The sequence below is a fragment of the Neomonachus schauinslandi genome, chromosome 3 (genome assembly GCF_002201575.2).
Source record: "Neomonachus schauinslandi chromosome 3, ASM220157v2, whole genome shotgun sequence".
Taxonomy (NCBI): domain Eukaryota; kingdom Metazoa; phylum Chordata; class Mammalia; order Carnivora; family Phocidae; genus Neomonachus; species Neomonachus schauinslandi.
In genome coordinates, this window is record NC_058405.1 from 148,694,518 (window position 1) to 148,713,106 (window position 18,589).

At 37.6% G+C, this 18,589-nt stretch overlaps 1 pseudogene; it reads right to left on the minus strand.

Annotated features, from left to right (window-relative positions):
• Positions 1-5,657: 5,657 nt before the first annotated feature.
• LOC110592075 overlaps positions 5,658-18,589 on the minus strand; it is a 31,235-nt pseudogene continuing 18,303 nt past the window's right edge.

An 18,589-nucleotide genomic window follows, 5' to 3' on the forward strand; every position in this document is an offset into this window, starting at 1 on the left:
AAAAAAAGAGGTGCTGGGTGAGGCATCTACAGTTCAGGCCCCATTCTGGCCATCAGTCCCCTTGGCTAGAAATTCAGTATTATTATATAATTATGCCAAAACCATTGAGCTTTAAATATTTATCTCTATTATTTTATCCTGAATATGCACATATGGTATTGTGGACCAGAGACAGAGTTTGTGTTAGTTACCCTATAGTGAAAGTGAATAATGAGTATACTAGCCTTTCCCCCACCACCCCCCAAGGGTATCAAAATGAGAGCAAGGTCCAATGTCCCACACAAATATCTGGACACTCTATAGGTAAGTGATACTGCTATCGATTGACCTGCACACTGTGGCTTAACCTAGGGACCTAGTCTGTTTTGTGACCATTTGGCTCTTCTCAGGAATATAAAAGAAATTTTATCATCATTTCAGATCAGAGCAATTAAACAGACAAGTAGATACAGATCTAATTCTTATGGTATGTGAAGAGTGTTGGGAAGCTAGGGCTTTCTACTGGAGCACAAGGAAATCCAGGGAAGCTTTATTTCCCTGAAAAGACCCACAATATTCTAATCATACCAATGAGTGCCTGAAAATTTCTGGTGCCCCCCAAATTCATTTCACTCAACAAGGTTTTAAGTTTATACTTTGTGAAAAGGTAAGATGCGGGGCGCCTGGGTGGCTCAGTCGTTAAACGTCTGCCTTCAGCTCAGGTCATGATCCCAGGGCCCTGGGATCGAGCCCCGTGTCGGGCTCCCTGCTCCACAGGAAGCCTGCTTCTCCCTCTCCCACTCCCCCTGCTTGGGTTCCCTCTCTCGCTGTGTCTCTCTCTGTCAAATAAATAAATAAAATCTTAAAAAAAAAAAAGAAAAAGAAAAGGTAAGATGCAGTCCCTGTGCTTAAGTTGCAACAGTGCTACATTTGGTCAGTTTGTTAGAAGCCAGTGGGATCTGAAATTACAGCTTACGGTTTCAGAGCAGGCCCATCCTCATCACATATAGACATATATTTCATGTAAAATAGTAAGAGAAGACTCTAACCAGATGTCCTGACCGAGAACAATCACACACAAATTGCTGCCTCACTCTGTCACTGCCCAATCTGTTCTGAGGATATGCACTATTAATAGAAATTTATCTATCCAGACCCCTCTGCAGTTTACCTAATACAATGCCCATTGAATATCTCATTGGTCTCTGTAACTATATAGTAGTCAGAATAATGGTTATTAGAGCCTAGAAGAAGTTAAATGACTTATTCAAAGTCATATAATGAATAAATGATACAACTCAAATTCTAATTCAGATCTTTGATAACAAAACCAGAATCCTTTTCACTAAATAAGTTGTGTAATATTATGTAAGCACCCTATACTGCCAATGTAATGTTAATTATTGTAATAGTTGCTGTATCTTTCACACTCAACATCTTATAACACGAAGATTTACAAATTCTTAAATCAGACCAGTTGAAAAAATTGTGTAAAGATGCATTGAGGCCCCACTTGTTGCCATATGACATAAATTGAATACTGAGAAATGACAGCAGCAAGTGGGCTAATTGAGTATGTGACTATCTAAGATGACATTTTTTATCCTCCCCCTCACCCGACAGCACCCAACAACCACTGATCTTTTTTACTGTCTCCATAGTTTTGCCTTTTCCAGAATATCTTACAGTTAGAATCATACAGTATGTAGTCTTTTCAGATTGTTTCCTTTCACTTAGTAATATGTATCTAAGATTTCTCCATGCCTTTTCATGGCTTGATAGCTCATTTCTTTCTAGTGCTGAATACTATGCCATTGTCTGGGGGTACCATAATTTATCTATTCACCAACTGAAGATATCTTGGTTGCCTCCAAGTTTGGTAATTATGAATAAAGTTGTTATAAACATTTGTGTGCAGGTTTTTGGGTAGACATAAGTTTTCAACTCCTTTGGGTAAATACCAAGGAGTACAACTGCTGGATCACATGGTAAGAGTGTGTTTAGCTTTGTATGAAACCACCAAACTGACTTCCAAAGTGGCTGTACAATCTTGCATTCCCACTACTCATGAATGAGAGTTCTCTTCATTCCACATCCTCACCAACATTTGGTGCTATCAGTATTCCGGATTTCGACCACTCTAATAGGAGTACGGAGGGCTCTCAAAGTTTTAATTTGAATTTCCCTGATGACTTATGATGTGAAACATATTTTCACATGCTTATCTGTAATCAGAATATCATCTTTGATGAGGTGTCTGTTTAAGTCTTTGGCTTTTTTAATCAGGTTGTTCTCTTATGGTTGGTTTTTAAGAGTTCTTTTATATTTTGGATAACAATCCTTTATCAGATGTGTCTTTTGCAAATATTTTTCTCCCAAGAGTTGCTTTCTCATTCTCTTGCCATGGTCTTTCGAAGAGCATAAGTTTTTAATTTTAATAAATCCAATTTATCAATTCTTTTTTCATAGATTGTGCCTTCAGTGTTGTATCTAAATAGTCATTGCTATACCCAAGGTCATCTAGGTTTTCTCCTATGTGATCTTCTAGGAGTTTTTAATTTTGCATTTCACACTTAAGCCTGCGATCCATTTTGAGTTAATTTTGTGAGGGGCATAAGGTCTGTGTCTAGATTTTTTTTTTTTCGCTTATGGAAATTCCCTAAGTTCCAGCACAATTTATTGAAAAGACTATCTCTTTTGTCAAGGATCAGTTGACATTATTTATCTATTTCTTGGCTCTCTATTCTGTTCCACTGTTCTATTTGTCTGTTCTTTAACCAATACCACACAGTCTTAACTAATGTAGCTTTATAGTAAGTCTAGAAGTTGGGTAGTGTCAGTCCTTCAACTTTGGTCTCCTTCAATATCGTGTGGGCTATTTTGGGCCTTTGCCTCCTCATATACATTTTAGAATAAGTGTGTTGATAATCACAAAATAACTAGCTGGGATTTTAATTGGGATTGCATTGACTCTACAGATCAAATTGAGAAGAATGGACACCATAACAATACTGAGTCTTTCTATCCATAAACATAGACTATTTAGTTCTTCGATTTTTTCATAATTTTGTAGTTTTCTTCATATAAGTCTTGTGCATATTTTGTCACATTTATACCTAAGTATTTCATTTTTTTGAATACTAAATGGTATTAGGTAAATTTGAAATTTAATTTCAAATTCTACTTGTTCATTGCTGGTGTATAGGAAAATGATTGATTTTTGTATATTAACCTTGGATCCCGCAAACTGGATAAAATTGCTTATTAGTTTCAGGAGTTTTTTTGTTGATTCTTTCAGATCTTCTACATAGATGATCATGTCATCTGTGAACAAAGACAGTTTTGTGTCTTCCTTCCCCATCTGTACATCTTCTATTTCCTTTTCTTGTCTTGTTGCATTTGCTAGAACTTCCAGTACAGTGTTGAAAAGGAATGGTTAAAGGAGACATCCTTGCCTTGTACCTGATTTTAGTGGGAAAGTTTCAAGTTTCTCACCATTAAGTATGATGTTAGCTGTAAGTGGTTTTTGGGTTTTTTTTGGTTGTTTTTTTGTTTGCTTTTTTTGTTTGTTTTGTTTTTTATTCTTTATCAAGTTGGGAAAGATTTCCCTATATTTAGTTTACTGAGTTTTTATCATAAATTAGTGTTTGATTTTGTCAAATGCTTTTTCTGCATCTATTAATACAATCATTACATTGTTCTCTTTTAGCCTATTGATGTGATGGATTACATTAAATGATTTTCAAATGTTGAACCAGCCTTGCATACCTGAGATAAATCCCACTTGGCGGTGGTATATAATTCTTTTTATACGTCATTGGATTTGATTTGCTAATATTTTGTTGAAGATTTTTACATCTATGTTCATAAGAGATATTCATCTGTAGTTTTATTTTCTTGCAATGTATTTTGGTATTTGGGTAATCCTGTCCTCGTAGAACGAGTTAGGAAGTATGCCTCTGCTCCTCTCCTCTGAAAAACACTGCAGAGAATTGGTAAAAATTTCTTCCTTAAATATTTGGTAGAATTCACCAATGTACCTGATATTTTCTGTTTTGGAAGTCTATTAATTATTGATTCCATTTCTTTAATAGATATAGGTCTATTTGTTTCACCTATTTATTTTTGTGTGAATTTTAGCAGATGGTGTCTTTCAAGGAATTGATCCATTTAATCTAAGTTATCACATCTGTGGGCCATCGAGTTGTCCATACTATTCCTTGATTATCCTTTTGATGTCCATGGAATCTATAATGATGTCCTCTTTTCATTTTTGATATCAGTAATTTGTGTCCTGTTTTTATTAGCCTGACTAGAGGCTTATTTCATTCATTGTTTCAAAGAAACAGCTTTTGGTTTCATTAATTTTCTGGCTGCTTTCCATTTCATTGATTCCTGTTCTAATTCTTATTATTTCTTTTCTTCTGCTTACTTTGGATTTAATTTGTTCTTATTTTTCTAGTTTCCTAAGGTGGAAATTTAGATTATTGATTGTAGAAATTTCTTCTTTTCTAATATATGTATTCAATGCTATAAATTCCCCTCTAAGTGTTTTCATTGCATCCCATATATTTTGATAAGTTGTGTTTTCATTTTCATGTAGTTGAAGGTTTTTTTTTTTTTTAAGATTTTATTTATTTGACAGAGAGAGAGAGCACACACACAAGCAGGGGGAGCAGGAAAGGGAGAAGCAGGCTCCTCACTGAGCAGGGAGACTGATGGAGAGCTCGATCTCAGGACCCTGGGATCATGACCTGAGCCGAAGGCAGTTAGCCAACTGAGCCACCCAGGCACCCTGAAGGTATTTTTTTAATTTCTCTAGAGATATCTTCTTTGACCAATGTGTTATTTAAACGTGTGTTGTTTAGGGTACCTGGGTGGCTCAGTCAGCTAAGCGTCTGCCTTTGGTTCAGGTCATGATCCCAGGGTCCTGTGATGGAGTCCAGCATCAGGCTCCCTGCTCAGTGGGGAATATTTTTCTCCCTCTCCCCTGGCGCCCCCCGCCCCCCCGCCAGCTCATGCTTATTCTTGTGCACTCACTCTTTCTCGCAAAAATAAAATATTTAAAAAATAAAAAAATAAAAGTGTGTTGTTTAATTTCCACGTTTGAGGATTTTCCTATTATCTTTCTGTTATTGGTTTCTAGTTAGCTCATAAGAGAAGATATTGTTTGATTTCTATTCTTTTAATTTGTTAAGGTGTTTTATGTCCAGAAGGTAGTCTACCTTGCTGAATGTTCCGTGTGAGCTTAAAAAGAATATGTAGTTTGCTGTTGTTGGATAAAGTGGCCTGTAGATGTTGATTGTATCCAGTTGATTGATGATGTTGTTGAATTCAACTATGTCCTTACTAATTTTTGCCTGCTGGCTCTGTCAATTCTGACAGAGGGGTGTTGAAGTCTCAAATCATGATAATGAATTCATCTATTTCTCTTTTAAATCTATTATTTTTTGCCTTACATGGTTTAATGTTACATTACTTTTATTTTAGCAAAGGTATTTTGCAAGCTTTTTAAAAAATTATATAAATAGTGCAAAATGCTTAACACTTAATACCAGCAAAGCTTCATTTAAGTAAAAAACTTTATTTAAAAAAAGATTATTAACCCCCAGAATTTTACAGTAGTTGATTTCTACTATATAATGTCAATCCTATGCAATATAATAAAAACTCCATCATTAGCTGTTGATTTCCTCCATTGCTCTTCTGAATCTTAAAGGACAGAGGAAGGGGTACTTAGACAAACATGAAACAAAATTCAACCCAAATAAACTGCAAAGTGATTCCTAATGGTTATAGATGCATTTTATCTAAACTATCCAAATAAGTAGCTTTGAAATAACTGTAGGAATTGCTCCAAAGCTGGTAAGAGGTTTTGGTTTTGCAGGTTGCAAATCTCTGCCCTGGGTGAGAAGTCACAGTTTAAGGATGCATGTTCTGGAAATATTTACTATACATATACATTTAGTGTCTGTCAACACTAGAAATACACATTATTAGAGTACCCTCAAAAGTCAGGTATGACTTTTTAAAAATGAAGTAACTTGATTCTTAAAATCCACAGGAATCCTGCCTGAAGAGTTTTTTGTTTTGGTAACCTAGAAACAAACAACCTGAGAGAGAGAGAGAGAAAGCATGAGCAGGAGGGAAGGGCAGAGGGAGAAACAGTCTCCCTGCTGAGCAGGGAGCCCAATATGGGACTCAATCCCAGGACCCTGGGATCATGACCTGAGCAGATGCTTAACTGACTGAGCTACCCAGGCACCCCTGCCTGAAGAGTTTTGACAGCTACCAATAAATTACTTCCATTGTGCAGGGGTAACGGCATCTCTGGGACCTTTAGGGTTTGCTGAAACTGGATTTGCTGGCTTTTAGTATTGCTGCGTGGTAGATAACATTCTTCACCTGTAATTTATCTTCATGACTGGTATAAGTCTGTGACAGACGACAGAATTCCTGAGTAAACCAGAAACATTGTATAACATGCTAGAAAGAAAATCATCAGCCACTTGATCAGTTAAATAAGTTATGAACCTAATATGGTATTCCTACGGGGATATTTACCATATCTCTAGTAAATTTTTTTTTAAGATTTTATTTATTTGAGAGAGAGAGAGAGCTCAAGCAGGGGGAGCAGCAGAGGGAAAGGGAGAAGCAGGCTCCCCACTGAGCAGAGACCCTGATGCCAGGATCATGACCTGAACCAAAGGCAGATGCTTAACCGACTGAGCCACCCAGGTGCCCCTCTGGCAACTTTCAATTGCCCAGCCTTCAACTTTATACTTTTTTTTTTAAGATTTTATTTATTCATCTGAGACACAGAGATACAGAGAGAGAGAGAGCATGAGCAGGGAGAGAGGCAGAGGGAGAGGGAGAAGCAGGCTCCCCGCTGAGCCAGGAGCCGGATGTGGGACTCGATCCCAGGACCCTGGGATCATGACCTGAGCTGAAGGCTGACGCTCAACCATCTGAGCCACCCAGGCGCCCCAACTTTATACTTTTGATGAAGATGCTTTCATAGTGATGGGTCTAAACACCGGATCTGATTAGTGAGGTTATTGTTGCTGGGTTTTCCTGAGCTTGCTTTTTGATAACTTTTAAAGAAACACTCATATCTTCTCTGTGTCTTCTCAAATATACATACCTGGTATATATGTACCAGAATGCTCTAGGCTTCTCTTTTCTTTCAATAAATGGCTTTATTGTGAGTTCATGAAAATTTCCATCTTAGACAGTTTTAAGGACTTCTCAGTCACACTGTCCTTTTGAAATTCCCACATAGGCCATGACATCAGCTGCACCAGATATGTGTCAGCAGATGTCACTCCATATTTTTGGTCTTCCAGAGTAATTTGTCTACAAGCATTACACATCTTGGGACCTCAATCTGGCCAAAGTATTTTGGTAACCTAGAAACAAAACACAGTTCACCGTCTCATCTTGTATATTCAAGCAATGGAATGTTGGCCATCAGATCGTCAAACCCAGAAAGCATATCTCTAAAATTTCTTCCTGGTAGGCAGTCCTTAAGTTTCATCATTGCTAATTCCTTTTCATTTTTCAAGAAATGTGGAACTCCTTCAAATCCATCTCAAAAGTCTCCTGTTGTGACTTCAGTGATGATTTCATTGGTCCTTGATATAGACTGAATGTGTCCCCCCAAAATTCATTTTTTTAATCTAACCCCCCTATGTGATGGTATTTTGAGGTGGGGTCTTTGGGAGTTGATTAGGCTCTGCCCTTATTAATTCATTAATGCCCTTATAAAAGAGACCCCAGAAAGTTCCCTTGCCTCTGTCCTGTAAGGACACAGCAAGAATACAGTTGTCTATGAACCAAGAAGTGGCCTTCACCAGATACCAAATCTTTCGGCATCTTGATCTTGGACTTCTCAGTCTCCTGATCTATGCAAAATAAATGCTTGCTTTTTAAGCTATCCAATGTATGGTATTTTGTTATAGCAGCCCAAATAGACTAAGACAGTCCCACAATTAACTAAATCAACTTACTGGTCACCAAATTCTTTGATGAAAGTGTCAGGTTTTAAAAATTCAGTGTTCAATTTATAATGCATCCAGACACCATTACTGGCTACCCTGTGTCCAGTACTCCCTGAATACATTCCAGTTCCTCTTATCATTGGGACCTTGCAAGCACAGTAAGTAATTACCACACAGCCAATAGTGAGGAGTATCAGAATTTTGTTCTTCTCATCATTCCTTGAGGTTCTTACATAAATCAGAGCAAGTCTTATTTTCTACCAAAGAAGCAAGGATATCAGGATTTTTTGTGTATTCTTGTGTCCATTTTGTCTTTGTTTTCCTTATTGACATTCTCTCTGGTAAAGTCTGCTGGCCAATTTAAAGGAAGAGTGCTGGTTGGACAGGTCAACTTTATGCTGTTGGTTGGCTTGGAGGCTGCACTCTTACCCATAGCTGCTGGCTCCCACTGAGGGATTTTATAGGAGTGCAGCATCAAGAACAGGTTTTTCTCAAAGTAAAGGAGTCTGCTTTATGTCTCTGAGGCTGGCTTTGGAAAGAGCTTGAATTACCTGTTTTAACAAGGACAATTTGCCTTTATCCCACTTTTTGCTCTTACAAAATGAAGTCTCCAACATTATAGATAACTTTTCCAAGAATTATCTGTGTATTCATCAAGTTCCTTGGTTCACGTACTTGACTCTTCACTCATCCTAGCCAAGGAAAAGTAGGTAGCACCCTGTTGGCAATTTTTGCTCTTCCTTTGGTAGCAATCCACACATACTCCAAATTTACACTGAGGATACATGCAGTGCAAGTTGAAGTTGGTGGTATTGCACACATCACACATTTCTTGAATACCTTTGGCAGCTCACTCCCTGGCAACCCTCTAAGAGATGCTCATACTGTGACTCTACAGTTGACACAGCTCCCTTTCCAGAAATCACCATTTGGCATAGTGGTTTTCAGTGTTGGCCAGGATGTACTTTTCTGTATCCAAATCAGTCCCCACCACGTTTTTGGTTAAAAGTAACCATAAGCTAATTGTTCATCATTATTACAAACATTTGACAATGAGGCAACACAGGAAAAACAAACAAACCAAGACTACACACAGACATCAGGCTCTAATAACCCAACAAGATTTCCTAAGGTTTATGTGAGGAGACTTGTGATTACACAGCTCCCTTTTCTTTTTCATCACTCACCTCAGAGAAATAGTAACTAAGATGATGAAACTGACATATTTCAGCTATAGTAGGTTAGGAATAGCTTAGAAAGCAAGCAAAACATCTGACTAAATAAGAAGTGTAAAGATAGGTGGTTGTTGGTATTGGTCAACCACTAAGCCATGTCATCAGGAGCCTAGACTTTCTATTTGTTTGCTCCATCATCCATAGCTGTTAGTTATTCATCTTTGTGTTTTCAAATTATGGTCTCAAAATGCCCACTGAAATTTCAAGAGAGAAGAGGGAAAGACTGCTTTCAGCGCCTACAATGCCTTTTCCCATAAAAGCAAAAGATTTCTCAGAAGTCCCCAGAAGATACCATCATATATTTCACTGGCCAATACTGGGTCATTTGGCCACCTTTAGTTCCAAATGAATCTGGAAAGTTCTCTTGTATGGAAAAGAACTACAGGATTAGCTTATATTGATTATGATTCATCTTCTGGAGGTGGGCAGACTAGTGCCTATATTAGCCAGCTTTCGCTATGATAATGTTTCATTAATAAGCAACCCCCCAAATCTTAGTGGTTTATAAGAACAAGCATTTGTTCCTTACTTACAGGCATGTAGGCCATCTGTGGTTCTCCTATGTTTGGCTGGGATCACCTGGGCTTGGATACAGGACTGTGTGTGTTTTCATGTTTGCCCGATGCATATTCTCATTCTGGCACTATTCACAACCCTGGCATAGTCTCATGGCAAATGGCAAGTGCACAAGAAGCCAGATAAAATCACACAAACACATTTAGAGTCTCTGCTCATGTCATGTACAGTAACACTCCGTTTGCCAAACAAATTACCTGGCCAATTCCAACACAAACTGAGCAAAGATATATACTCTGCCTACTCCAGTGGAAAATGCTACAATGTCAGATACCAAAAAGTGTAGATGTATAATTCCATTAGAGAGGGAATGAAGGACTGGGAACAAAAATCTAATCTATCCCCTTGTTCCAAACAAACTGGAGCCCTGAGAGCAAGAAAGAAAGGAATAACTGTTGGGTAGCCATCAAACAGTGCCTTCCACACTAGAGCAATCAAAAGATGTAGAAACTTATTTTGGAGGGTTAGGTTAGCAGGAGGAAGAGGAGGAAGTGAGGAAATGGATGTGATACAGGCTGCTTTCCTGGGCAGGGGTTTCCAGCTATAGATTTGACAGACAGTTGAATAGGCTGACACAGAGAGTTTAACATCTCAAACTCTCAATTCCGTAGTTTGTCAGCATTTGAATTCCTGCTAATAGCAAACATTTCTGATGCAGTATGTTGCAGGTACTAAAGTACTTTACATGCATACTTTATCCTCACAAACCTATGAAGTTACCCTCATTTTATAGCTGAGAGGTCAGGTAACTTAGACAGCTGCTTTATAAGTGGCAAAGCTATGATTGGAACCCAAATCTGTCTGAATTCACTCACTTAGGCATTCACTACTTGCCAGGCACCATGCTTAGTGTTGAAGATGCAGATCAGTGGTATAAACACAGCCCCTGCCCTCTAGGACTTTATTCTTAGTCTCCAACCTTTACAGTCCAGTGGACATTCATTACATGTTAACTAAAAAACGAGTCCAATATAAATATGTGTGTTATTTTTCAAATGAATAGCTATGTGCCAGGTAGTCTTCTAAGGGCTTTTCATGTCAGATATCAATGAACCATCATCAACTTTATGAAATAAGCACTATTACTTGCCATTTTAAATATTAGGAAGCTGAGATATGTAGAGATTACTTTTGTTACACACTAGGAAGTGAGGGAGCAGGATTAGAACATAGGCAATCTGTCTCTAGAGCTCATGTTCTCACCACAACACCACACACAGCCCAGGACTAATAAAAAACAGGTTTACTTCAATATATTAATGCATCAGTATACCTTTTTATATGTATTTTCTCATTAAAAGAATACTCATTATAGGGAGCCTGCACAGGGAAGATGAATCCCCAAAACATTTGTCTTTGAAAATGAGAGGGGCTGAATTTTGTTAATTCTTACAACCAGCAGGACTTAAAGCCTGGAATTATAAAAATCAGTGGGTGGCTCTGGGAAAACCTGGAGGGCATTAGGAAGCAGAGTCCCCTCCATTAAGGAGAGAGCATAACAAACAGCCCTTGCAGATACAGTTTAGAACCAGCAATTCGAAAAATGCTTGGGGCAGACTGGATGGAGAGTGATTTACTCATCTCAGAGTGTGACCTGGAGAGGCAAGGATCACAGAGAGTCCCGTCCACAAAGGAGCTGGCAGGGGCCATTTCCATCCCCTACCCCCCAGCATAAACCAAGGGCCACTGCAGCAACACTTGTTACCTAACTTGCTTACACTAGGCTTAGCCCCTATGTTTGGGAGGATCCACCTTTCCCAGTCACGCTTGCCTCAGTTCCAGTGCCATATGCCCCCTCCCCCAGAAGACCAGCATAAACCCCACCAACACCTCCTTTCAAGACTTGTGCATTTTATGAGACCTCAGTTCCAATGATGGCAGGTCTTATTTCACAAGCAAAACAGCACACACCTTGTTAAAACATGCCACACCCCTGCTGGGGACCAAATGCTGCCCACGACAAGCAAAGAGAGCCTCTGCAGACAACTGGACTGAAGGAAAAAGAGGCCAGGACTCAATAGCAGAGCACATGCAACACACATAGGAGACACTCCCTGAAGCCCCAGGCCCTGGGGAACAGGGGACACTAAACTGCAGGGCACTACAGGACCTCTTCTTCATAAGGTCATTATCTTTAAGATCTGGAGAGGTAGCTGACTTTCCTAACACACAGAAACAGACACAGAGAGTTAGACAAAATGAGGAGATGAGAAATATGTCCCAAATAAAAGAACAGGACCAAACCACAGCAAGAGACATAAGCAAAACAGATATAATATGCTTGATAGAGAATTTAAATTAATGATCATAAAGATACTTACTGGACCTGAGAAAAAAGTGGAGGACATCAGTGAAACCCTAACAAGGAGATTAAAAAAAAAAAATCAGAGATGAAGAACACAATAAATAAAATTAAAAATATGGTATAAATAGCAGGGTAGATGAAGCAGGGGAACGAATTAATAACCTGAGAGACAGAGTAATGGAAAGTAACCAAGCTGAAAAAAGTGAGAGGAAAAAAATCATGCAAATTAAGAATAGTCTTAGGGAACTCAGTGACTCCATCAAGCACAATAACATTCGCATTATAGGGATCCCAGAAGAAGACAGAGAAAGAGGAGCAGAAAATTTATTTGCAGAAATAGCTGAAAACTTCTCTAATCTGGGGAAGGAAACAGAAATCCAGATCCAGGAGGCACAGAGACTACCCCCTCCTAAACCAACCCAAAGAGGTCCACACCAAGACACATAGTAATTAAAATGGCAAAAAAGTCATGATAAACAAAAAAAAAGTTAAAAGTAGCAAGAGAAAAGAAGTCAGTTACCTACTTATGGGGAAACCCCATAAAGATATCAGTGGATTTTTCAACAGAAACTTTGCTGGCCAAGAGTGTCAGTATATATTCAAAGTGGTGGAAGGGAAAATCTGCAGCCAAGAATACTCTATTCAGCAAAGCTCTGATTCAGAATAGGAGAGATAAAGAGCTTCTCAGACAAACAAAAGTTAAAGCAGTTCATAACCACTAAACAAGCCCTATAAGAAATATTAAAGAGAACTCTGAGTGGAAAGACCACTAGTGGGAATATGAAAAGTAAAAGAACACGAAAGTAGTAAAAGTAAGTATACCTATAAAAATTAGTCAAGGGAGTCATAAAATAAAAAGATGTAAAATATGACAATGCTATATACCTAAAAAGTGTGTGTGGGGGGGGAAGGGGAGTAAAGACTGGATTCAGATTTAAGCAACAATACACTTAATATACACTGCTATATGCAGAAGATGTTATATACAAACCTAATGGCAACCACAAATCAAAAACCGGTAATAGATATGCAAAGAATAAAGAGAAAGAAATCCAAGTATACCATTTACGAATGCTACAAACCATAAAAGAGAGCAAGAAAGGATCAGAGAAAAAGTACAAAACAACTACAAAACAGGTAATAAAATGACAATAAATACATATATATCAATAATTACTTTGAATGAAAATGAACTAAATGCTCCAATCAAAAGATATAGGGTGACAGAGTGGATAAAAAATGAAGATCTGTCTATATGCTGCCTACAAGAGACTCATTTAAGACCTAAAGTCACTGAAGCTTGAAAGTAAGGGGATGGAGAAACATAATCATGCAAATGGATGTCAAAAGAAAGCCAGGGTAGCAATACTTATATTGGACAAGGACTTTAAAACACAGACTGTAATAGAAGACACAGAAGGACCTATATAATAAAGGGGACAATACAACAAGAGGATATAACAATTGTAAATATTTATGCACCTAACATGGGAGCACCCAGATACATAAAATATTTAATAACAAACACAAAGGAACTAATTAATAGAAAAACAGTAATAGTAGAGGACTTTAACACCCCACTTACATCGATGGATAATCCAAACATTTCAACAAGAAAATAGTGGCTTTGAATGACACACTGGACCAGATGGACTTAAAAGGTATATTCAGAACATTCCATCCAAAACAACAGAATACACATTCTTTTCAAGTACACATGGAATTTTCTTCAGAATAGATCACATATTAGCCCACAAAACAAGTCTCAATAAATTTAAGAAGATTGAAGTCATACCATGCTTCTTTTCCAACCGCAGTGCTATGAAATTAGAAATTGACCACAAGAAAAAAATCTGGAAAGAGCACAAATACATGAAGGATAAATAACATGCTACTACACAATGAATGGGTCAACTGAGAAATCAAAAAAAATTAAAAATTACATGGAAACAAATGAAAGTGAAAACACAGTGGCCCAAAATCTTTGGGATACAGCAAAAGCATTTCTAAGAGGGAAGTTTGTAGCAATACAGGCCTACCTCAAGAAGTATGAAAAATCTCAAACAACCTAATCTTACACCCAAAGGAGCTAGAAAAAGAAGAACAAAACCCCAAACCAACTGAAGGAAGGAGATAATAAAGATTAGAACAGAAAGAAATGATATAGAAACTAAAAAACAATAAAAGAGTTTAATGAAAGCAGAGCTGGTTCTTTGAAAGGATCAACAAAATTGATGAACCTTTAGCCAGTCTCATCAAAAAAGAGAGAGAGAACCCAAATAAAACCACAAAGAGGAGAAATAATAACCAACACCACAGAAATACAAACAATTCTAAGAGAATATTATGAAAAATTATATGCCAACAGTTGGACAACCTAGAAGAAATGGATAAATTCCTAGAAACATATAACCTTCCAAAATTGAAACAGGAGGGAATAGAAAATTCAAACAGACTGGTAGCCAGTAAAGAAACTGAATCAGTAATCAACTCCCAATAAACAAAAGTCCAGAACCAGATAGCTTCACAGGTGAATTCTATCAAACGTTTAAAGAAGAGTTAATACCTATTCTTCTAAACCTATTCTAAAAAAATAGAAAGGAAAGGAAAACTTCCAAATTCATTCTATGAGGCCAATATTATCCTGATAACCAAAACCAGATAAAGACACTACCAAAAAAAAAAAAAGAGAGAGAGAGAGAGATTGAGAGAGAGAGAATTACAGGCCAATATCTCTGATGAACATAGCTACAAAAACCTCAATAAAATACTAGCAAACTGAATCCAACAATACATTAAAAAAATCATTCACCACAATCAAATGGGATTCATTCCTGGGATGCAAGGGTGGTTTGATATTTGTAAAAACAATGTGATAAGTCCCATCAGTAAGATAAATGATAAAAACTGTATGATCATTTCAACAGATGCAGAAAAAGCATTTGACAAAGTACAACATCTATTCATGATAAAAATTCTCAACAAAATAGTTTTAGAGGGAATATACCTCAACATACTAAAGGCCTTATGCAAAAAACCCATCACTAACATCAATGGAGAAAAACTGAGAGCTTTTCCCCTAAAGTCAGGATTAAGACAAGACTGTTTACTCTCACCACTTTTATTCAACATAGTACTGGAAGTCCTAGCCACAGCAATTAGACAACAAAAAGAAAAGGCATCTAAATTGCTAAGGAAGAAGTAAAACTTTCACTATTTGCAGATGACATGATACTCTATATAGAAAACCCACAAGAGTCCACCAAAAAACTACTACTACTGATTAATGAATTCAATAAAGTTGCAGGATACAAAATCAATGTACAGAAATCCATTGTATTCCTATACACCAATAATGAAGCAGGGGTAACTGAAATTAAGAAAACAATTCAATTTACAATTGCACCAAAAACAATAAAATATCTAGGAATAAACTTAACCAAAGAGGTGAAAGAACTGTACTCTGAAAACTATAAAACACTGATGAAAGAAATTGAAGATGATATAAAGAAATGGAAAGACATTCCATGCTCATGGATTGGAAGAACAAATACTGTTAAAATGTCCATACTACCCAAAGCAATCTACACGTTTAATGCAATCCCTACCTAAGTACCAATAGCATTTTTCACAGAGCTAGAATAAACAATCTTAAAATTTGTATGGAACCACAAAAGACCCCAAATAGCCAAAACAATCTTGAAAAACAAAAACAAAGCTGGAGCTATTACAATTCTGGACTTCAAGTTATATTGCAAAGCTGTAGTAAGCAAAACAGTATGGTACTGGCATAAAAAGAGACACATAGATTAATAGAACATAATAGAAAACCCAGAAAATAGAAAACAATTATATGGCCAATTAATATTCAACAATAGAGGAAAGAATATACAATGGGAAAAAGTCTCTTCAACACATGGTGCTCTAGGAAAACTGGACAGCTATATGCAAAAGAATGAAACTGGACCCATTTCTTTCAACACAAAAAAATAAACTCAAAATGGATTAAGGGTCATAGGTGAGATATGGAACCATAAAAATCCTGTAAGAGAGCACAGGCAGTAATTTCTCTGACATCAGCTGTTGCAACATATTTTTCTTGATCTGTCTCCTGAGGCAAAGGAAATAAAAGCAAAAATACGTTGGGATTACATCAAAATAAAAAGCTTCTCCATAGCAAAGGAACTAATCAACAAAACTAAAAGGTAATCTACAGAGTGGGAAAAGATATTTGCAAATGACATATCTGATAAAGGGTTAGTATCCAAAATATACAAAAAATTGAAATTTTACATCTCAACACAAAAAAACAAATAATCCAATTTAAAAATGGGCAGAAGACATGAACGGACATTGTCCAAAGACAACATCCAGATGGCCAACAGACACATGAAAAGATATTCAACATCACTCCTCATCAGGGAAATGTAAATCAAAACCACAATGAGATATCATCTCACACCTGTGAAAATGACTAGTATCAAAAACACAAGAAAACAGATGTTGGCAAGGATATGGAGAAAAGAACCCTCTTGCACTATTGGTGGAAATCCAAACTGGTGCAGCCACTGTGGAAAACAGTATGGAGGTTCACCAAAAATTAAAAATAGAGCCACCTGGGTGGCTCAGTCAGTTAAGGGTCTGCCTTCAGCTCAGGTCATGATCCCAGGGTCCTGGTATCGAGTCCCACATTCGGCTCCCTGCTCAGCAGGGAGTCTGCTTCTACCTCTACCTCTCCCCCCAGCTTGTGATCTCTCTCTCTCTCTAAACAAACAAACAAAAAAAACTACTCAATGGTCCAGCAAACACACTATTGGGTATTTACCCAGAAAATAGAAAAACATGAATTCAAAGGGATATATGCACCCCTATTTTTATAGCAGCATTATTTACAATAGCCAAACTATGGAAGGAGCCCAAGTATCCATCAAAAGACGAATGGATAAAGAAGTGGTGTGTGTGTGTGTGTGTGTGTGTGTGTGTGTGTGTGTGTGTGTATATATATATATATGTATATATATATATAATGAAATATTATTCAGCCATAAGAAAGAATGAAATCTTGCCATTTGCAACAATATGGATGGAGCTGGAGTGTATAATGCTAAGCAAAATAAGTGAGTCAGAGAAGGATGAATACCATAAGATTTCACTCATATATGGAATTTAAGAAACAAAACAAATAAAGGAAAAAAGAGAGAGAGAGAGAGACAAACCAAGAAACAGACTCTTAGCTATAGAGAACAAACAGATTGTTACCAGAAGGGCAGTGGGTGGGGGGCTGGATGGAGTAAGTGATGGGGATTAAAGAGCACACTTATCATGATGAGCACTGGATAATGGATAGAATAGTTGAATCACTATATTGTACACCTGAAACTGATGACACTCTATGTTAACTATACTGAAAATAAAAAACTTAAGAAAAAAATTGTTATAAACTTAATCACATAAAGGCCTATAAAATATTCTCTGTTATAAAGGCTTCCTCACACTTGAAAAACTTGGGATCATGGATCTGGCATTTTTAAAGTCTTCTAAAATTATAAACTAAGAGGAAAAATATTAATATATAAAACAATTAAGTGCCATTTCTTTTTACTTAAATTTCAGAGACTGGATTTCAGTTATTCTACTCTTGTATGGGTGTGTGATATTTACCTAATACTTTACAATTGCTAGTTAATCACAGTATACTCTAGTGGTAATTGTGCACATTATTATTACAATCCCTCTGTGTGGGGTGCTGAAGGTGCCACTGGAGAGGCCGTGTCTGTCAGCTCCACAGAGCAGCAGGTGGTTGGGCCACAGCCCCACAGCATCCGCTCAAGGCCCTGCTGCTTGGCAGCAACGGGAGCCCCATGATGCCGCTGCAGACCAGGTTCCCCCCAGCAGCGCCATGCCCCACTGCCAGGCCACACCCGGGATCCTAGGTCCTGCGGGCCATGCCACCTCAGCCCACTGTGCTTCAGCCTGTTCTGCCCAGCTGCCCACCGTCCAACTCTGGAGAAAATTTTCAGAAGATAAATCATGAAGATAGTCATTATCAGAGGTAGAGACATTCACAAGTTGTTCCTAATCAGAGTGAAGCTTGTATTTCGGAGAATCAGCCTTACTCCTCAGCAGTGCATACCACCTAGTGTTCCAGATTCCTTCTGAAGAAGGACCAGTCCCCCTTTACCTCCCTACAAGTTGGAATAATATGTAAGCATCTCTTAAAAGACTAGGAAGATCAGATTTAGGAGGGGTATGAGCAAATCCTCTATAACAGTGTAGCAGAATATGAATCTTTTGTGAAATTCATACATGATTGATCACATTATGTAATGATATGGAACAAGGCCAACAAGCTATGTGTCCTGAAACATTTTTGCGTATCTGGGAACAGGTTTGACCACAAGGCATAGCTGCTGTATGCTTTTGCAACTGGTTTGCTACCACATTTCAGCTCCAGCTTTCCATCCTGACAACACTTAAACGTGTCTTTAGGTCCA